Below are 23,162 nucleotides of genomic sequence, written 5' to 3'. Positions count from 1 at the left end.
TGTCTGTTCAAACACCATCTACCTTAATGTAGATGCACTTTGTGAAGAACTACAGACCAGAAAACTGTATCCTGTGACTGACTGGTTTTGGTGGGCTACAAGCTCAAAACTAACAAAGACCAAAAGCCTTTGCCAACTCACCATGTGCTGGTATTAGTCCCCTCTGTCATATCAAGAAAATGAAGAATGAAATTACTCACTTGTACTGTGTTTTCTTTCAAAGATCTGTCAGTAAAATCATACCACTCTTAAGTACTAGACAGTATTTTCTCACATGTTCAGAAAGCAGAAACAGAATTATTGCTTAAAAGAATGACATGTACCTGGAAACAATTCAATTCATCCGGCATTATAGTCCACAAAAGCAACAGCTGCTGGAGACAAAGCAGACAAAAAAAGACACGTTTCTGCAGTAAAATACTGAAATTACTGCATACAGTCACACTCAGTGTGATGTCAAGTTTTCAAAATACCTAAACTCTGGAGTGCAGTATCTGGGAATCAATCCTTCATCAGGAAGCATTGTTATCATCCCTGGAATGGATCTTTGCCTTCAGTAACTTCTGATTCTGAGGGGATATAGGCTGGCCAGTATAAATAATTGATCAGTATCTCTAAATCGGGAATACAAGTCTTGTAGACCAACATGTCACTTAACATTGACTTCCTCCCTTTTTTAGAACTAAAAAAGAAAAAAAATGTAGAACAGGCCTCGACACCTTCAGATAGCATACACCCTACATGCACAGTAGAAGTAACCTATTTATATTACCACAGTCCCTTATTACCTGCCTTTATTTCACTATAACTTGTTACTATCCTATTTAGTCCATGTATTTCAGAGTTTTGAAAATTGTATGTTCAGTCCTTTAAGAAGGCAGACCTTGAAGATATAAAGCAGAATTTTTATCAATCAGTTTTCCCCTGGCATTTTCTTATTTAGTTGTCTTATACACTAGGCATCATCACACCTCCTCTTATTCATTTTAAGGCAGTGTGTACAAATGTAAACTGGGAGCAGTCGCAATTCCTATACTCTGTCTTGTGCAAGTTTTATATTTCCAGCCCCCATCTCCCCTTCTCTGTTTCATCATCCTCAATCCATTTCTGCAGTATGTATTTTATCCAGTGATATTTTCTGTTTTTTTCATCATAATTTTCCCATTTTAATTCTTGTTTACGTACTATTTTCTGACTCGATTTCTTGTAGATAGTTGTTACCGTCACATATTGCTGATGGTACTACTGATTCAAATACTTACCTCTCACAATATAGTTAAAGGTCTAGTGGGTTATTTTCATCTCTTAAGTTCCATTATTATTTGTCTAAAATTATTTTGTATATATAATCCACTCTCATGCGAGTGTGTCCATTGTCGTTATTACAATATTTGCCTGAATCTCACACTAGGTGGACATATTACAATGGGGTATTTTAAAAACATGCTCTCACAGTAATTTTCTGCCCCACTCGTTCGTTTTTGTTTCTGACTGTTTGAACAAGGGCTAGTTCATTGGTGCCATCTTCTTTGGCCTTACTAAAGCCTTCAAAATAGTTGAACACAAATCCCTCCATCATCTAGCAAAGAATGGCATAAGTCCCAACACCTTACCTTACTTTCAAAGCTACCTCTCCAACTGCCACTCCCCTGTCAATATATTTTTGCTCTCATTTAGCCAGACTTCAGAAATGTTTCACATGGATCCATATTTTCTCCCCTACTTTTTACCATCTTCATAAACAAACTCCCATCACATCCCTCCTACACTAAGAATAAACATGATGTAGGTCTTGTTTGAGCCACAGAACTCAGCATCCAACTACCAGAAAGACCTACAAGCAGATTTCGTAGTGACAATCCATTGCCGTACCAAACATTTTTGGCACCAAAGGCTTAAAAACACACCAGCATCTTTACTACAAGAACACACTTACCTTTTTTAAACACCTCAGCATTTGGCTTAACCCCTCACTAAACATCTCTTCAACTGGATAATACAAGGAAAAAAGGTTAATTCGTTGATACTTTGGGCTACTAGAACCCCCCCCCCTTTATAGGTTCATAGGTAGGTACTAGACTATCTGCCCGAGGGCATTTATAAGCCTAGTCAGAGTGTGTCGGCTTTCGCCGTCCCATTGATTAATTAACTGATCTTCTGTCAAGCCGAGCCAATGAAGTGATCCCATGGGTGTACTTTCTGTTACCCATCCACTCGTCAAGGTTTCTCTTGAAGAGTGTTAGTGAGGGGCTCTGCCTAATGTAGTTTGGAATTTTGTTCAAAAGCATGGGAAGTCTCTGTGACAGGAATCTATCCCTACAGCATGTTCTATTTATTGTTGTGGCGAGGTTTAGCTCACTAGAGCACGTGGCTCGCAGTGACTTGGATTTCTTTAGGTGGAGCATTTCCATCAATTCTGAGTTGGATATGGCTTTGCAAGTCAGGCAGAGATCACCTCTGAGTAAGCGATATGCCACTGAGTACAACCGGAGTTTTTTCAGTCGGGCTGCATAGGACATATGTTTGAGGCCAGTAATGCTCTTGGTGAGGTACTTTTGTGGTCTCTCCAGCTGTTGGAAGTGTCTTGTGAGGTACATCCCAAATGGGACATTGTACTCTATGATGGGTCTGATGAGTGACAAGAAGAGGGGCACTATAACCTCTTTATTTCTAGATGCGAACCCTTTAGTAATTAGATGGGCCACATAGAAGGATTTCCTCACTACTTTGGCAATATGATTGTCAAAGGAGAGATTACTATCTACCTGGGTCCCCAGATCTCTTATTACCTCTTCTGTAATAAGGGGGCTGCCACCTATGTGGTAATTCGTGGGTGTTTTGTTTTTCCGAAACGGGATGACTATGCATTTTTTGTAATTAACTTGAGGCCATAACTTTGACACCAGGTGTTCATCTCAGTAAGGCCCTTTTGGAGGATGTCTGTGTCAGCCGGAGAGTCAATTATGGCTCCCAGTTTGCAGTCATCTGCGAACTTGGTTAGCCATAGTCCTTCTGTGTTTGACTGTACTTCTGAGAATTATATGCCGAACAATAGGGGGAAGCAGGAACGAGCCTTGCCGGACACCACTTGTGACTGGTTTACAGTCGGACCTGCAGCCCGCTATTCTTACCGTGTGAGTTCTGTCTGTAAGCCAGTTGGCAACCCATCTCGTAAAAAATGGGTTTATGTTCAGGCTGGTGAGTTTTTCTGTAATACTCGAGTGGGGAATGGTGTCGAAAGCCTTGGCGAGGTCAAGGTAGGCTGTGTGAACAACCCTTCCCTCGTCTATGGCCTTGGTGATTATCTCGAAGAAGTCAACCAGATTTAGTAGGCATGATCTGCCCTTAACAAAGCTGAACTGGGTCGGGTCAAGTGTTTGGAGGTTCCCAATGTCTTTGTTAATGAGTTCCATGATGATGCGCTCCACAGCCTTGCAGAACAGGCTAGTCAGGCTTATGGGGCGATAGTTACCAGGGTCAGTTGTGGCCCCTCCTTTGTGGAGTGGAATACCCGTTGCTGTGCGCCATAATATGAGCACGTAGCCTGTGTAGAGGCTGAAGTTGAAAAGCATGTTTAGGTGGGGGTTAGTTCATTCTGTAGTTCATGCAAAACGCAGCCTGGGACACCATCTGGCACCACTGACGCTGTGTTTTTGGCTTTTGAAAGGGCTATTTTCACCTGTGCGTCTGTGATTTCTGGGACACTACACTTTTCAGGTATTGTTGTGGGCCCTTTTGGGGGTGAGAGGGGGGTGAAGTTTGCACTGACTCTATCTGCCAGGATGATGGCAATATCAGTAGGTTCAGTATATTTTGTGCTATTTTGCACTAGTTCAGTGCATATCTGCAAGTTGCCACTTAGATTCTTAACATAGCTAAAGAAGGCTTTGTGGTCATCTTTTGAATCCTTGGCTATTTTTATTTCGAAGTTAGTCTTGGACGATTTTATGACGGACCTTAGTTTCTTACTGATACTGATCTGGGATGTCTTTCCTTCTTGGGATTTGCTTTTTTTCTGAACTAGTTTCCTACCTTCTATTGTATAGCCTGTTTATGGCAGGAGTCCACCAGACTAGTTTCCTTCTCTTAGAGGAGTGAGTCTTGGTTTTGCTAGGGATGGCACGATCCATGCATCCTTTTATGTGCTCAAAGAGTGCATTTGTAAAGGTTTCTGCAGCTTGGGCAGCATTATCCTTTAGCGTGGGGGCTGTGAAACTTACCGCCTCTGTCTTAAGTAAGGTGAAGTTTGCTTTAAAAAACTTTTTACTGTGGTTTCCTTAGTTGGGGGTGGTAGTGGGGTGTGGACATCCAGAGTGATTAGTTTATGGTCCGATCTAACCAGTGACGGGTTGACTTCTGGTGTGGAACACCTGTTTGTGATGACCAGGTCCAATATGTTTTCACCTCTGGTAGGGGAGTTTTCCAGCTGATCCAGGGCATTTGAGTTGATGAATTCCAGGAAGCGCTGGGCCTGGGAGTTTGCACTCGAGTAGTTTTCCCAGTTAATGGTAGGATAACTGAAATCGCCCGATATCAGGGTGTTTGGTAGGACCTTCATGTTTTCCAGTGTCTCCAGAAAGGTGGAGTGGTCATGGAGGGTGAACTGTAGCAGGCCACAATTTGCATTACAGATTTGCCCGATGTTAGTTGCACATGGATAATCTCAGAAGTGTCATGCTGTACCACTAACCTGGAGGTGTAGGTATCCTTGATGAATATGGATACACCCCCTCCTTTTGTGTTTCGGTCCGTGTTCGGTGGCCAAAATGTGTGGTATGAGTTGTAGTCTGGTAGTGCTGGGGTGCTCTCCGGAGCCTTGAACCAGGTTTCAGTTACTGTACAGATGTCGGCGTTCTCCATACTGAGGAGGGCTTCGAGCGTGTGCATTTTGAGATTTAAACTCCTGGCGATGAGTAGCATAACCCTCAGTTTTTTGTTAATTGTGCTGTTTACGGAGGTGGGTTTGACTTTTGAGCCTTGTCTAAAAAAGGCAATATGGAGGCCGCAAGAGCCTTGGCCAGTATTCGAAAGCTTAGGGGTGACAGATGCAAGCCATCTCTTGCGAAGCAACGCAGCTTGTCGAGCATGTCGTCCCAGGCTGACAGACACTGGATCCCCTTTGAATGACACCAGAAGCTTAGCCAGTTGTTGAAATTGATCATTTTTTCTTTATACTGAGGTATCATTCTTGGTGAGGGCAGGATGCTACTCAGGGTCAGGGTCATACCAGCCTGGGCTACATGATCAGAGAGCTCTTCCATGTCTATTTTCATGTAGTCCAGGGAGGTATGTCTCAGGTCATTCACACCAACATGAGCAATGACAGAGTCATATTTGTACTTGTTCTGGAGTGACCTGAGTGCTTGTGTTACGTGGCGGATTCTGGCTCCCGACAGGCAGCTAACAGTAACCTTCTGCTTGTTCAGCCTAGTGAGTGGGACATCAGTGTGCCTGACTATACAGTCACCTATTACTAGTGTGTTAGGTATGTTATTTCGCCTTAAGGGCTGTGATTGTGCGACTCACTGATTTTGTGTTTTATGTGTTATCTGGTTTGTAACGAGAGGTATAGGTTGTTTGGGTGTCTGCTTTGGAGGACTCTGATGCTTTTGCAGGCTTTCATTTAGAGCCTCAGAGTATGATTTTGTGTATTTATGTGTATTTTTTGCCAGTGCTGGTTTAGTAGGTCTGTGTGTGGCTGGAGGTGTGGTGCAAGTGTTAACCTTCTCCTCTTAACTGTCTGTTCCAGTCTTGGGTGGAGACAGCTTAGCCTCCACTTTGGCTGCATAATTGCATCTCTCGCATATGTTAGTGTTTTGTGGTAGGAGGAGAGGGTTGTCTGTGTACATGAGACAGTTGTAACATTGCAGGATACCCAGATTCACCAGCTGGACTGGAGAGTACACCTGAAATTGCCCTTTGGTCATGCCTGAATAGTAGGGTGAGCTGCTTAATCGCTTGGTTGGTGAGGGGTGAATAAAGAGCCTTGCCCTGCTGGGCAATCAAGTGTCAGGGTATATTAGTGCTTGCTATTAGGTATGAGCAAGTGCTAGGCTGTAGGATGCTTTTTGAGTACTTAGGTTGAAAGTTAGACTAGTTTCAAGGGAAAAACTGAAGAGGAGACTTAGTGGAGCCGGGAACAATTTACCCAAGCTAACTGGCACTGCCCGGTGCACAAAACCGTGAAAACACGTTTTTTATAACAGGGAAATGAAAGAGATAGAAATTAGCCCAAAATGGCTAATAAACTACTAACTTCTGGGCTGGAACCACTCCTCCAGGGACAGATAGGCTGCTCAAAGCTCCCCTCTCTTATAGGTGAACAGAGAAACTTCCTTCTATCCAAGTAAGGTATGGGCAACTCAGAAACTTGTAATACAGCCCTGAATTCAGCACTAGCCTGAAAACTGGACTATACTAACTTAGAAAGGCAGGAAACAAGGAATTTTTTTGTTTGTTTTCTTGAAAAGATAAGGCAAAAACAGTAAAAAAAATACACTTAAAACAGCTTTAAACGACTACAAACGATCAGAAAAGGCTATCGCACTTTACTGTGTAGCCTACAGAAGTTAAACAAATTATTTAAACAAAAAACGACTTTTTAAAAGTGCAGGCAGTCAAAGAAGTACAATATGTGAAAAAACGAGCTTTTGAATCACAATAAATGCTGGAAAATAAGCATTTAGGCGGAAAACAGTTAAGTACAGCAAGAAAGTACAGAAAACTGATAATCACTCCAAAGTCTCTCTTCTAAGCTAGAAGGCTTGTATCAGTTTAAGGCTTTCTAGTGCTTCCCAGTAGGTTAGTTACAGGAAAGATGGGAAACAAGCACAGATGTGGTCTTTTAAACCAGAAAGTTGAAAGAGATGGACAAACTGTCCAAATGGTCAATAAACTACAATTTCTGGGCCAAGAACCACTCCTCTTGTGGTAGACAGGTTACCTAGTGCTTACCACTCCCACTGATAAGCTAGAAGGCTTTCCTCCAACACAGAAAGGCTTGCAGGGCTCAGAAGCTTACTAACAATCCTGGATACAGCAACTCTGCAACCGGACTAGGCTAGTTATAGGAAAGGCAGAAACAGGCGCAAGTGCGGCTTTCAAACCAGAACGTTGAAAGAGATGGAAATAAAACTGCTCAAACAGCCAATACCTACAATTTCTGGGCCAGGGACTACTCCTCTTGTGGTAGATAGGCTACCTAATGCTTACCACTCCCACTGATAAGCTTGAAGGCTTTCCTCCAACACAGAACAGCTTGGGGGGCTCAGAAGCTTATAAAAAGTCCTGGATACAACAAATCTGTACCTGGACTAGACTAGTAACAGGAAAGGCAGGAACCAAGCGCAAACACAGGCTTATAAATCAGAAGGTTGAAAGAGATGGAAAAGCTTCCCAAATGGCCCAAAACTGTAATTTCTAGGCCAGAAACCACTCCTCCTGTGGTAGCTAGGTTACCTAGTGCTTACCACTCCCACTGATAAGCTAGAAGGCTTCTCTCCAACACAGAAGGGCTTGGGGGGCTTAGAAGCTTACCAACAGTCCTGGATACAGCAAATCTGTACCTGGACTACACTAGTTACAGGAAAGGCAGGGACCAAACGCAAACACGGGCTTTTAAACCAGAAAGTAGAAAGAGATGGAAAAACTGCCCAAACAGCCAATGAACTACAATTTCTGGGCCAAAACCCACTCTTCCTGTGGTAGATAGGCTACCTAGTGCTTACCACTCCCACTAATATGCTAGAAGGCTTCCCTCATACACAGAAAGGCTTGGGGGGCTCAGAAGCTTACCAACAATCCTGGATACAGCAAGTCTGTATCTGGACTAGACTAGTTACAGGAAAGGCAGGAAACAAGCTTAGAATTTTGGGCTAAAACAGCAGTAAATACAATTCAAATTGCAGTGCAGGCTAGCACATGAGTGTGTAGCAATATTATGGCAAATACAGTTTAAATAAATGCAATTAAATTAACAAATGACTAAAAAACAAGTGCAGAAGGCAGTAAATTAGAAGGCTACTAACAAGCAGTAATAAGTGCAGAGTAAGAGCGACTGAACAGATAACAGCACGCAAACCAGCCGCTAAGACAGTTATAGTAAGAGCAGCTGAATAAAATATGTATATGTGTTATTTATTTTTTTTTAATAACTAAAATCAGCCATGGGCAAAGGCATTCTTCTCTTCCATCTTGAACACAGCTTCCCCTAGTTGCTTCAGCATCAAAAATGCAGGTCAAACATAAATTCACCAGTAAAATATGTAGGTTTAGAATGATCTCCACTAAACATGAACATTAATGCAAAATGCTGAAAAAGGCAAATTGTCTCCCAGTTCAAACAGCAGATCTTCTATTAGGATCTCAACTATTCAAACTTTAAATAACCAGACCTTCTCTCCCTCAGCAGCTAAACTAAACCATACAATCCCCACCCACATCCTCAACAGTCTCAACCACAGTACACCTACATTACAACCCAAAAGTATTAAATTGCACTGCACATCAATGCTTCCCCACATCAGGGCCAAAACCCTGGGAAACTATTCTCCCACAGGTAAAAGATATCTCATATTACCTTAAATTCCACACTTAGTTAAAAGCCCATCCCCACGCATTTGCAGAATGCCTCTGCCTCTCATCCAATCATATCACGTAACTTATACTTCCACAAATGCCCTTTCTCCTTCCAGCTACATTCAAACCTTCTCTCATACTGTTCATTCCGCTTCATCAAATCTATCATGCTTACTCACATGAAGTACTGCTAAACCTAACTTTACCACAGTCAAGCACTCTCTCTCCATTTCACCTAACATACCACATAACATTTAGTAAAATACAGCATACTAGTTTCTCACTTCCTACCACTGAACTGCTTGAATGTATTATAAATAATGGATATTGCAAATGCATATACTCCTTACATTATTGTTTGCTAATCAGAAGTGTATGCAACTGATGCACGTTGTCTTCATTGTTTTGCTGTTTTCTGCTGAAATGTAATGCTGGCTTTATTTGTACTTCCTGGGTATAGACTGTAATTAATGATATGTGATCCATGCTCTAACTTGGTTAACAAATTAACAGCTACTATGTCCCACTCTTCACCAGGTATAGCACTTTAAAGGAGATTCCCTCTACAACACATTTAACCATATTCCTTAATGTATTCATTTAGCACAGTAGTATGTTTTTTTCTTTACACATACTGCCTAATGCTCCTTAAGCACTTTTATGTCATAACCCAATACCTATCTCTGTTTACCATTTACTGATTTCACTGCTCATTGTTTCCTTGTAGACTCCATTATGTCAGCAGGTAGGATTTTCATTTCTTACTTTTTTACGTTATAATCCTTATACATGTCAATCTCAATTTTAGTGTCATGTAACGCACCCAAACTCATTTTATCAGAACTATGGTGGTCCTGTAAAGCAACCCATGCATGTCTACAGCAACTGTTGTCCTTTAAGTGGCTCACTATACAAGGCACAACCATGACAAAGACTAATGGACCACCTAGACTAACCATTTCCTCATCCACTAAGCAGTATCTTATATCTCATATCTCACACTAAATTAGCTTACATCCACGCCATGTACTCTTCTTCCAGCATCACTGCTATGCCACAGCGTCTTGAATAATTTGGTGCCAGGTAGCCATAAATATCAAACTGAAAGCATACTTTCTGGCACCATCTGAGGCTTCTTCACAGTGGTGCTTTGCTTTTTACACTCTGTGTGTGTGTTTTTTACACTCTGTATGTGTGTTTTTTACACTCTGTGTGTGTGTGTGTGTGTGTGTGTGTGTGTGTGTGTGTGTGTGTGTGTGTGTGTGTGTGTGTGTGTAACCACCCACACCCACACACACACACACACACACACACACACACACACACACACACACACACACACACGCATGCATGAGATGCATTTTTATAAACAGGATGTGAGCTGAGCAAGAATCCTATAAACAAAGTGAATTACAACTAATGGTAAAATATGACAATGATACATATCCTCTGAATGTGCACGGAATGTGTTATAACAGTCTGCATTGTCTGAATGAAGATCTCCAATAAAAAGTATAAAAATGAAATGTTCAAACATTACCATGTAAAACAAAGTAACATGTTAACTGAAAGAGAAAAGGGAAATAAAGACCAAGTATGAACAAAGAAATAAGGCTGATTAAAGAAGTGAGAAAGACAAGACACAAACATAGAAAGAAAGAAAGAAAGAAAACAAGGAAAGCCAGGAACTGAAAATAGTGACTATGCAATGCTACAACTGACACTATCCTAATGAACTACGCATAGCTATCTCACTGTGGAAAGATGATTCATAGGCTTCTTTTCTTGTCATATTTTTCAATTATCACACTCAAAAACAGTGTTTTATCTTGTCCTCCACAAACTTTCTTCTGTGCCTCTCTATAATTATTATTATTAATGTCCATACCTCTAAACTTCTTAGCTGAAAAACTCTGGACAAAGCCAAAAATAATGGGGGGACAAAGGCCCAAATATAGGGACATATTTTAAATACTGCTCTTAAAAACTTAGAAAGTTGCTAGAATAACAGGTTTTATGTTAGCACACATTTTTCTGAATGATGTAGTCTGAAACTCGTATGTGGGTCATTATTTAGTGACTTCAGTCTTCAGTGATTTGCCAGAAAACCACAAGCGTTATGAGGAGCAGACCAAAAATATGAGGCAAAAATCTGGACATTCTGGGAAAATGTGGACAGATGAGAGGTATGCCCTTGTATGCTTACTTTTTCTCAAAAATAACGATTTGGCTTAACTGTGGATATGAGCTTTTGTTTTCTACTTTCAGCATATTAATAAAGCCCCTTTCTTGAGAAAAGAGTTACAAAAGCATTCTCTCTCTCTTTCACTTCTGAGTCACAGCTGCATTAGCTATCATCAGTTCACAGACAGAAAAATGTAAAGCCATAGTTTAATAAGAAGAATCACTTTGAAATGTCCAAGGTGAAAACTAGCCTAGGTAAAGCAATCTTTTATTTTGTGGTCTGTACTGTTGTAATGACATACCTCAATGTTAATACTGTATACTCCAGAGGTTTTTTAATGAAAATTCAAGGACTTTTTTCCACCCCCATTTTTTACAATACTTCACTAAATATTATTCAAAATGATTAATCCTATTCTATCATTACAGCCTTTGCTACAGCTGCTTAAAAAGTGTTTCTTACTGTGGTTCACATCCAATTATTGCCTAACTTGAAAGCTGAAAAAGCAATGTATTTTGTGCTAGCTCTTACAGTGATCTCTCTCTCTCTCGGTCAGTTATGTTTTTAGAATTTCTACTCAGTGTGATCTGTGCCATGGAAAAGAGGGATAAAGTCTAACTACTGCATAGACAAGTCAGAATCAGTTATTTATTGGAATTTGTTTACTGTGAAAGTTCAGCTGAACTGCCCTTTTTCAAAGGAGGCCCAGGAAGAAAAGATCCATTATACAGATGCCATGGGCATCATTTGCATTGTTTCATCATTCAGTCAGTTTTATTTGTGAGCAACAGTTCCATTATTCAGACATCTCTGACATCATTTATAAACAGTTTTGATTAGAAATAACAGTTACAAAGGTTGTATACAAATACATTTTGTTTAAATCCAAGGAGACATATACAGTGTAAAAATATCAGTATGCATAGATTATTACATTTTACTTTAAAATATGTGCTACTATAAAGACTTGTTCAAATTTTGGGCATAGGAAGATATGGTAAAGAGTTAGAGCAGCCCAAAGAAAGAAAGGCAGGGAGGAGGCACAAAGAAGATATAGGAGATGAGATGGGATAGAGAAGGGTATAGTTGTGGTAAAAGTACATTACGTTTTGTGCAGCAGAGAGTTTTGGCAAAAATTCACATATCTATAAATGCACCACTTTAACCAGTTGTGGTGTTGATGCACAGCCATTTATTTATTAGATGTTGCTTTAGTTGGCATTTAAAGTATTTCAAGTTTGTCTGATCTTAAATGGAATGAGATGGTATTCCAACTATGAGCAATGCAGTGTGAATACAGGGAGTATCCTGCATTGTTGTTAGGATTCATTACAGAGAGTAATGATTTATTAGTAAAGAGTAGACATCTCTTAGTAGTGTGAGACTGAATGGTGAAGTGAAGAGATGGGAATTTTTCAGGGTTGTGCAGTAGTTTGAAGGTTGTAATTAATTGGGAGTAAAATACAGAATTATTAGGTTCAAGCCAGTTTAATTGTTTGTTTTATAAAGAGGCAGTGATGTTATCCATATTACTGGCTGTTTGCAAATTTGCCTACTTTATTGTAACATTGCTCTAGTTTGACTGATAAAGAGGAGTTGAGGTTGGTTTGGATAGGAGACTATAAAAGGGTGGGGAGTGGAAAAGAAGTTGGTATGTTTTGTCTAGCAGTGTCAATAAGGTTGTGTTTTACTCTACAGAGGCAGCCTAGTTTTTGGTGTGTCTACTTTATGGCTTGCTGAAAATGGAGATCAAATTTCAGGTGGTCATCTATAATCACACTAGTAGTTTGGTAAGGGACAACAGTTGTTTATTAGCGGTTTGGGGATCTGAGGTGCTGACAGGGAGGTATAGGCATGCCTATTCCGGAGGGTGGGCATTCGTCTAGGTGCTCTTTGAAGGGATGCATGGGCAACAGAGGGGACTAGCCTTTGCATAACTAGACAAATGCAGGGGGGGATAAGGGTTGGTCATTAAATAAAAAATCCCCCACCAACAGAAGCACTTGGCACCATGCCCCCTCAGACAGACCGACAGTATGAAAAACAAAAGGGGGATCTGTACTCAATGTGCACTGCACTTTAAGCAAGAGCCACGGCATGCCGAGATAAAGCCCTAACTACAACTCAGGCGACCAAGGTTCAATTAGCAGCTTGGGCATCTGTGGAGCAAGCCCTATGGGGTGAAGTGGTCCACAGAGTGGAGTGGCCCTCAGACATAACAGGTGAATGTAAAGGGGAGAGAGATTGGTCATAAAAGAAAAAAATCGAATGGTGGAAGCGATCAATTGCACAACCCTCCAGGACATCATTAGGTTCCGTGCCAGACCCAGTAGTAGTATACAGATAAGTCAGTTCAGATGATGTCAAACAGGCTGGTAGACTCAGTGGCAGATGGGGGCCCTAGGATAAACCAGGGAAAATAAAGCAGAAGGGGAACAAAATAGGTATTGCACTTCCTATATGTACACTGAGCTTTACACTTGTATGCCTACACTCTCACAGGTCAAGTAAAAACTTTCAGCTTCCTCCAAGTGCACATATTCAGCTTTCAAAAACAAATAAGGCAACTGCAAGGACAAAAATGTACTACTGGTCCACAGAGTAAGATCCCTTACAATGCCCTGTTTACACTGCCACTCCCTCAGCAGCATGACTTTGTAGAAAACTGCAAATACATTCATGGTCTATAGAACAATACAAAAATTAGCTTTACCTTCCACCTTTTTTACTGGTTCAGAGCAGACAAAGGAAACTGCTCGAGTAATGTGTGCTTCTCAGCCACAACGGCTTTGATTTATCCAGGTTACAGCTCTAAAATCCATTACAAATAAAAATACATAAAAAGAAAAGCTCACTGGAGTCAGTGAAGCACATCTGCTCATAGCCTGGGTAAAACCTCTGTGAGGAGACAGTACTGAAAAAGAAGAGGAAGAGGAAGAAATCATAAGCTGACTCCACAGTACCAAATAGGAATTGATCAGGACACTGAAAACAATATCTTTTTAGTCATCAATTCTCCCCAAGGCTGACATGTCCTGCAATTCACTCTTGCCAGTAAACTCTGCCTTTTGAAATCTTTATTAAATCTTAACACAATAAGCCGCCCTAAGCTGCTACTAAAGACTTGTGAAACTGCAAAAAAAAGAACACATCATTACACATTCAAACCTCTGCTTCAATAGGCATTTTGCTACCAGCTTAAGACTCTGAGCCTTCACATTATGAAGCAGGTCTGAAAAATATGTAAGTTAGGAGTCCATGAGTACATGTTCTGTGATGACAACCTTAACAACGACATCCTCATCAATCTCGAAGCACTACTCTGAGCAGGTGAACCACTGACAGAATAGCAATAATAAAAATGGCAGACAATGAAGATAAAGCATGCTTGTGGTCTGAACCTCAATCTTGGCTTAAAGAGATATTACATCACTTAAAAACTTTTCATTCTGGAGCAAAGAACACTGGACACTCAGCAGGTACTGAAGGGGAAAAAAGTACATTGTACTGGTAATGCAAGAGTTCATGATGATTCTGAATCCAAAATATTGGCCATCTCAAAAAGTTAACAGTACTTGAAAGACTGTTAGGGTGGTATGTGAAATGCTGGCACCTGTCAAGTGGTTCTAGTTCATATAATTTCAGTTTGATTACTGATAACCATAAGCTTGCATGGCACAGGAAGAAGGTAGAATTATCACCTCACAGCAAAAGGTTCCTCAGTTCGCTTCTCAGCTGGGAACTGGGATACCTTCTGTACACAGTCTGCATATCCTGCTTTTGTCTGTGTAGGTTTTCTCTAGGTACTCCAGTTTCATCCAATAGACCTGCAGTAGGTGGACTGGTGACTCAAAAATGTCCATAGATGTGCAACTGTGTTGTTGTGTCTTTCGACTTTTCCAGGTTAGGGGTCGCCACAGCAGAACTCCGGTCCGCTAATGATTGGCAGTTGATTTTTATGTGCTGAGTTGCCGGCCCTAACGCACAACCTTCAACGAAGGTACGCCCATTCACGCATGTCTCCACAGTAGACACTCTAGCTGAGAATCGAACGGGACAACGTCTTGTTGTGAGGCGACAACGCTACCGCAGCACACACCACCGATGTGTAACTGTGTGATGCTGAAGAAAGCCCGGCAATCTGCTTCCATTCCTTACTTGCCTAATAAAATCTGTGGATGGCAATGCAACTCAAGAGTAATGGAGGCATAAACTAAGCTTTCATCAGGACATTTTAAAATTATAACAAAACCGTTCAATACTGTTACTCTTCTAAGGTATCTGCTAGGATACAATGGTGACATGTAAACTTACACATAGTCTGACTCCCCAGATAGAAAATGTGCCTTCTTTCTCCTCTTTTGTTCCTCACTGTCAGCTGAAACACTGTCTTGTCTAGCATACTTACTGCACACAGCATTAGCATTAATGCTCCGCAACATGCCTTGTTCACACATATCTACAATACCAATTTAAAAGAATCCACTTACTCCAGGCTACAACTGCCTTCCATCAGTATTTTATATCCCTAGACAGAGCATTTCTGATGTGATTTGACTTGCTGATCTGCAGCAAATCCATTAGGATTGTGTCAGAGGATACCTTGTATGCCAGACATAGGTCACCTCTTTGTAGTCTGTAGGATACCCATTATAGTGACAGAGCTTTGAGTAAGTCCACGTAAGACATGTTGTTTAGGTCTTGTATCCTTTTCGTAAGGTATCTCTGTGGGCATTCCATTTGTTGCATGTGTCTGGACAGATACATGCCAAAGGGGGCATTATATTCAATGATTGGCCTAATGAGGGCTGAGTAAAGGGGGCAATGACATCCCTAGATCTAGAAACAATCCCTTTGTTTATAAGCTGTGCAATATAGAAGGACTCTCTTACAACAATGGACACATGCTGTTCAAAAGTCACTGTCCACATAACCGTCCAAAACCCAAACAACTGGGTCAGCTCACAGGGCACATTGTTAATGTGGTAGCTCCCTGAGTTCCAGACCCATTTTTTCATAATACATACAACACTACTGTATGGCTATTACTGCCACTATCATATAAGCAAAATATGCATCTCCCACAGATGTCATGCTAAGACAGATTGTAACTTTTTTTGTTTTCCTTCTCTGCATATAATTAATCTTCCAGCACATCTCTATTTATTGTACTTTATTTTCCCATTAAGTGTCATACTAAGTGAAAAATAAAAAAATAAACATGGGTTCCAATACATCATTCAGGCAAGGCTTCATTTTAATAGCAAACCACAACCAATCTTCTTAAGTTTTCACACACACACACACACACACAGTTAGATACTGCATCTGTCTATTAAGCTACATATGTCACATTTCTAAACACAGGCCAAAACACTTTTTCTCCTTCTTCTTGCAATCAGCCTATTTTAAAGTGTTTATTTTAGCCAGTGGGAAATTGTGTGTTCTATTCTCCTTTCCAGGCAAAAGTGGGTATCCAACATCAGTAACTTATTAGTTCCTAATAAACGGCTTCTGAAAGCCTGAGCAACCTTAAAACATACATAGGTCCCATAAAAAGATATCACATCACCTTTCTTTTTCTTAGTTCAATAAAATAAATCACATCACCTCTGTTTTCTATTACAATAAATAAAGATAACAGAAGCTCTGCAATTAATATAACACAATCACTTATCACTAAAACTAAGCAAGGCAGGTAAACTGAAAATGTTGCCAAAAGGAAAGGCAAAAGCCGATTTATTCCACCTAGCTTATGTATCTTAACCAAAAAGTAGATCAGACAACATTACCAAAGCATAGAGGATGCATAGTGCAGAAAGTGAGAATTTGTAGCTACACACACAAGCAGCAATTTTCTATACCTAAACCCCAGAGACAGATGATGCAACTTGAGAAATCTTTTTTCTTCTTTGCCCCCCCCCCCCCACCATTGCTTACTGATCAACAGTCCCTTCCAGAACAATCAGACCATTCGCCAGGGCAAAGGTCGTCTAGGAGAGGCCATCATTTACGTAGCCATAAGGTTGGTTTGGCTTTTTTTCTATGCAGCAATAGCTCCCACACTGACCCAGCAAAGTTCCAAGGAGGGATGTGCAATGGTGGCAGTCCCCTCACTTCCACAAGGGGATACCCTCCAAGCAGAACTGCCCCTCCCTGTGAAGCACAAGAGGTGGTTTCCCTGGTCTCACCACAGAGATCTCACTATGTGAAAGGGGACCACGCCACACCCCTTCATTCCTATTCCTCCTTGTTTCACTCCTCCAGTAACAGGGTTGCTAGTCAAATCCTGGTTGCTTCAGTCTCACTCAGGACTCCAACTTCTGCACCACTGAGTTAGGCACAATATAACTTGGTGTGAACTGCTCAGGTGTCACTGCAACATACATCACCAGTCTGTATTTTTTCCATTGTTTCCATTTGCAAGGGGAACACTAAACAATGGACAAATGTAATTAATAGAATATACAGTCTGCCAATGTGGCTGATCTGGGATATGTATCATGAAGAACAAGCACTTCATTCTAAAAAAATCATGCACTTGGCAAAACTATGCTATTTTTAAAACAATTTAATTGTTGGGATGGTAAGCAAGTACTGCAGAATTATGTACAAATATTCTATATCAAATATAGAAGATACTGGTGCTTCGAGGCCAATATAAACAATGTTGCTGTACAGTGAAACCAAAGCATCTGGACAGTAGACCAAACAAAGGTAATTAAAAAATGGTAAACAACTACAAGTTGCCAGCAGTGAAAGTGGCACACAAAAGTCAACTACTGGAACATGGTATGGTCACTTAAACATGTTCTGACAGCATATGCAGTTCAGGGGAGATTTAAAATTTAGTTTAGCAACAAGCACAGCTGCAAAGGTTTGAAAACCCTGTATAGATTTGTGAAAGAAGTATGAAAGTGCAAAAATTACCAATTTAAATGCATTCAGCAAAACTCCTGTGTGCTTTAAATATGTCAAGTGTACTTCAGAAGACACAGCTGAGCAATTACATGTCACCAGCAAGCTACAGTTGGGACAGAAAACTGACATACGAGTCTGAATTTAAAAAAATATATATGTTTCTCACACTGAATAATTACAAATTAAAATTTATGTATTTGGATTCCGTGTTATTCATTTGCTTCTTTTTCTAATCAAGAGGATGCATCGACTAGGCATGGAGCCATTTTTTCAATCATGACCTAAGAAAGTACAACACTACAATACAACACAGTGACAACACTAGACAGTCAAATGGGTAAAAGTAGCCTGCAATCAAAGAAAAAAACATAAAGTAAGCAAAGATGAAACAATAAAAGTAATCAGTGGTCCATGGAGGGAAATCCTAAGTATGTACAAAAGATAAAGACTAATGAACTAGACTAAAGCAGAGTAATGTGACAACATATTTTATTTGTTTGAAAGAGAAACAATGCCAGAACTGTCTGACAATTACTTAGACACATACATACAAAAACGTGCACAAACAGTAAAAGAAGTTGGCTGAGGTTGCAGAGTTCATATTGTAAAATACTATAATAAGTAGCATCTCTATAACACAAGACAACATAAACTAAATTTGAATGCAACTACAGTTTTTAACAGTTTTTATCATTTTCGATAAGCACTTTTTCATGTTTGATGCAAAAATGCTTATTCAAAATGGTGCAAGCAAATAATTAGATTCGGACTACAACTAGTGTTGATTCTGTTATTATTTCTCGCTAGATAGTTAATTTACCTTGCAAAGTCCACACATATTCACTGAACTGTTCTCAAGGTGTCCTTCCAGGGCATTTTTGGTAGTTGGTCTTTAAAGTACAGACAAGAAGCTGTCCTGTGAACGTTCCCCTTACAGCATTAGGACAACTGAAATCAGCTGGCTTGACAGCTACTTTAATGACCAAGCCTTCAGGGGTGTAATCAGACAACATCAAGCATTCCTTAAAACCAGTTATAAAAAAATGTCTCACACAGTTTTGTGCTAAGAACATTTTGGTTTTCAATATTTTAAATGTACTCCCTGTCAACCATAAAATTTACTGCACCTTATAAACAGACAGCATGATATTTTAATAGTCCCATAAAAACACAAAAATATTACTGTTGTGTTAATCTTGAACTTAACTGACAATAATTACTTGACCCAAAGGCCACATCAAGGAAAGCAAAACTATGCTTTTTGAACCTGTAACACATTGCCAGTGATCAAGGAAAGTGGGGCATCCCTGGTCCTGATGAGGGTACAAATTAAGACAGCTGAAGCTTGCAAGTATCTGGCAGTATAAACAGAGCCAGCAATCCAGCACTTTCCTACTTAATGTCAGATTATTAACATTATACTAACCTCAAATTCTGCTTTTAACAGAATCACAGGACTGCTAGCCAATCTTTCCCTGGGCTTCAAATGCACTGTAACACAAACTTCTGGCTACTCACAATAAAATCTGCTGCCCAATTAATGGTGAGCTACATATGCACATCATTGAATTGCCCCTGCTATTTCAAAGTGGCTATCTATCCACTAAAAATATCCAAAAAAATACAAATTATCTAGGTGTTATATGCGTAAATGTCTGTGAAAATAGTCTATATGTTGTCTGTACACTGAGTTCAGACACACACAATTTCGTTCATTTTTTGCACTAGTGTGACTTCTGAATGAAAATAAAGTTTACTTTGACTTATCCAGACGCATGTCAAGTTGCTTATCTATACACTGAGCTGAAAAACTGTTCATCTTTGCCATTACCAGTCTCTCTACATTTTTAAACCATAAACAGCTTTCAGCACTCTAAGATCAAACAGCTCATAAACCAGTAATCACAATACTCACCCATTTCACATCACTGAATCTCTGGTGTACCTCAGTTCTAAAGCCAAAAATGTAAAACTCCATCTAGTCAACATTAAGTTCCTTCCACCTCTAATAGATTTCAGCAATGCTCTTACAAAAGAAATGATCACGCATGATCAACATTAGAGGTACAATGATACAGTAACAAAATTCATTCTCAGCACTGTTATTCTTCATGTCCTTACCAAGATGGGAAAGGTGGCAACTGTATTTTATATATATGTTTTAGACATTTTTTCTTTATATAGCTTCCACGGTATTCTGCATTAGCAGTTGTTGATTTTAAGAAATTTTAATACTTTGGTAGTGGATTTTTTTCTGAATTTTACATTTCGTTTTCTTTATTGTAAAAATAGTTGCGACTGAAAGTGGCCTTAGTGGTCCAGTTTACCTACATACAAAAATAAAACAAAAGGCATAAAGTACTGTTTTCTGATACAAGAACTTCTCTGGCCAAAATACTAGTACACTAAATAATGCCACAGTTTGTGAAAGTGTTTAGACAAAGGGTTTAACCAGAGAGGGAAAATTACAGATTTCAGCAAAGGCATTGACCTTGCAGCAACTCAGGCCTGTGGCCTTTGAATGGAGGCAACCACTTCATGTCTGATACACTGTCATTTTAAAGGATATGGAAGAAAACAAGGCATACCTCTCTTCCCAGATTAATACGTTTCACCCCACACCAAGCACCGATTAATGAACTCTTCAATTTGTTTTAAGGATAAAACAAAAGCTTTGTAATGGAGAGGCATTCCTGATACAGAAGACTGGCATGAAGAAGTCACTGGTACATCAGTTCCTAACTTGAGTAGTTTACTCTGTAACTAGACCTCACATCACAGTGGTCCATATATCAGCTGTTCTCATTCTACATTCCCAAACCTTTACACAAAAGACTCACAATTCTAAATGCCTTTACTTCATTCTCTGATATCTGACTTATCCTACTATGATATTTAGGAAAGTCAGAGTCTCTTCCAGAAATGGAATTAAAATACAGCATTTAATTTGTATTTAACAATAATAAATTGAATACTTATTACCATTCCCAGTGTGTAACCTAAGGACATCAACTTAGGAATAGTGTTGGTGACACAGTTAATAACTTGTACTCATCAACTACTTGTTCAGAGTGGTTTGGGAATAAAACATAGGCCCAGAATGGGAAAGGCAGTTAACTATTCAGAGATAACAGATGTGTTTGGGAGTTACTGATACCAAATGGCAACATATGTATTACCAAAAAAATCAGTCTTCCAGTAGGCAATATTCCTATGGTGTGCCATAGAACAAAAAATCCTGGGCATATGTTACTATGCAAAAAGCATTTCTGCGATGATCAAACAGCTAAAACAACATAAGTCTGGTCCATACCTGCTTCCCCCTTCCTGCATTCCAAAACCTTATTTAATATGTACACAAATGTAAAACTGCACAACATACGGTGACATTTGTTTTCCAAGTGTGTAGCTAAAGATTAAAAAACTTAGGAAAAAGAAACTGGGTATGAAAAAAATGGAGGGGGAGGACAGAACACATAGCAAAATCTAGTATCCCGACTAGTACTCTTTAAATATGATCATGCAAGCCTTCAATAACAGAATAACTCATATTATCCAAATTGTCCGAAGGAGCACTGTCAGTGATGAGCAACAGAAAGAGGAAGACAAGTATTATGTTTGACAGCCACGTCAGAATCGTTTTACTGAGGTAAACATAACAAAACACTCATCAGACCAATTTTAAAGAACTCACAACAAAAGGTGACAGACTTGGCAAATGTAAACACGCCGCAGTGCTCGCCCAGTCAGCATCTACCGGTGCATTTAAAGAGGCCTTTATTTTCTAAATAAAGATGAACTGCACAATCGAATCCTTGGTTCAGATCTCTCTGATAAAAAAGAGAAAAAAATCATGTATATTTTGTTAACTGATCTAAGCTAAAAATAGGACACTGCTTAGAAAGAGAGTGCACTGAGAAGGCTGGAGTGTTAAAGACAGCCAAAAATTAGCAAGAAGAGCAGTTTAGTGAGAGTAGCTTCAACAACACAAAGACGGACACCAAATGACCCGCATCCCTCATTGCCTGCCTGTATGCCCTTCCCTTGGCACTAGTTTAAACATGAGGAAATGAGCTTTACTTCCCACATTACCGGGTTCCGCGACCCCCCTACATAGAAATGGCCAGCTTTACCTCCAAGTGTCGGGCAGTAGGTTGCTGTCCGTCCTGTAACGAGTGTAATAAATCCAAGATTAAAACAAAATTAAAGCCCCCAGAGTGCGGTCCGATGCTTTATTTTTTTTTACTGAATCATATAGATACAACGAATGAAAAGTAAATCGACCCGACCGCCTCCGCGAGCGAGTGAACAAGCGCGCGCACCACTAACACAAGCACGCAGCAGGAGGGCGCACGCCACGAACTCGGGAGCGCGCGTTACTAGTGCAACTTCGAAAACACTGTGACTGAGAGCATTTCCCGTAGCCCAAAGCAAATAAGCCAAAGAGTATGTGTGGAAGAACGCGCCTGCACGGAAACGAGAACAGATGCGAAACATTTTCTCCCACAAACTACCGCGGTGTCTAGTAGCACACGCGGGAAAGTTAAATGGCTTCATACCATGTTCTGGGCTGCGGAAGTTGTTGTGTCTCATTTGTGTGTGTATGTCTGCAGCAGCTTGTGATGACAAGTTTTAAATTCGAGTTTGAAGAAAATGATTCATGCCTGTCACCTGACTTGGTATTTGAACAGTTTTGATTTGGTGTGCTATAACCCATTAAAAAGTATCCCATGTTTTAATTTTAAACTGGAAAGACAGAATGTCTTTTCATCCAAAATGTGGAGCCTTATAAGGTAATATGAGTAAGACTTTAACAGAATCATGAAGTGAAGAAGAAAATTATGTTTCAACATTAATTTCAGGTTCTCTAAAAGCAACCTGGGCTGATACTATGATAATAATACATGCTTTCCAGAATATTGGTTGGTGTTTTTTTATTTTATTTTAATAGAGAGGTAGAGTTATCCCCTTAAAGCTTAATAGCATTAACACTGTGAGATGACCCTGTTGCTTAGCAGTTGGGAACTTATGTGGACAGTGACCTAACTTTTGAGGAACATGTATCCATTGTTGTAAGAAAGTCCTTCTATATTGCACAGCTTATGAACAAGGGGATTGTGTTTAGATCTAAGGATGTCATTGTCCCCCTTTACTCAGCCCTCATTAGGCCAGTCATTAAATATGATACCCCCTTTGGCATGTATCTGTCCAGACATGCAACAACTGGAATGCCAAGAGGATACAACGCCTAAACCTTTCTTACTAAGGATGTTATTGACCCCCTTTACTCAGGCCTCATTAGGCCAATCACTGAATATAATGCCCCCTTCAGCATGTATCTGTTCAGACATGCAACAACTGGAATGCCGAAAGGATACAAGGCCTAAACAATTTGTCTTACATGGACCGACTCAAAGCCCTGTCACTATAGTCAGTATGCTACAGGCTGCTAAGAGGTAAGCTGTGTATGGCATGCAAG

The 23,162-nt window shown here is 40.0% G+C and overlaps 1 protein-coding gene across 1 annotated transcript in view; it reads right to left on the bottom strand.

Moving 5' to 3' along the window:
* The window catches only part of LOC122798145 (ubiquitin-conjugating enzyme E2 E2), a 2,036,734-nt gene extending 2,014,591 nt beyond the window's left edge, over positions 1-22,143 (bottom strand). The window contains exon 1 of the mRNA XM_044066864.1: positions 21,817-22,143. The gene's annotated coding sequence lies outside the window, so the exon portion shown is untranslated. The remainder of the gene's footprint in view (positions 1-21,816) is intronic.
* Positions 22,144-23,162: the final 1,019 nt, after the last annotated feature.

This window comes from Protopterus annectens, chromosome 3.part1 (genome assembly GCF_019279795.1).
Source record: "Protopterus annectens isolate FY-2018-M chromosome 3.part1, PAN1.0, whole genome shotgun sequence".
In the NCBI taxonomy this organism is placed as follows: domain Eukaryota; kingdom Metazoa; phylum Chordata; order Ceratodontiformes; family Protopteridae; genus Protopterus; species Protopterus annectens.
The sequence above is the reverse complement of the archived record's forward strand: the minus strand, read 5'-3'. Positions and strand labels throughout refer to the sequence as shown.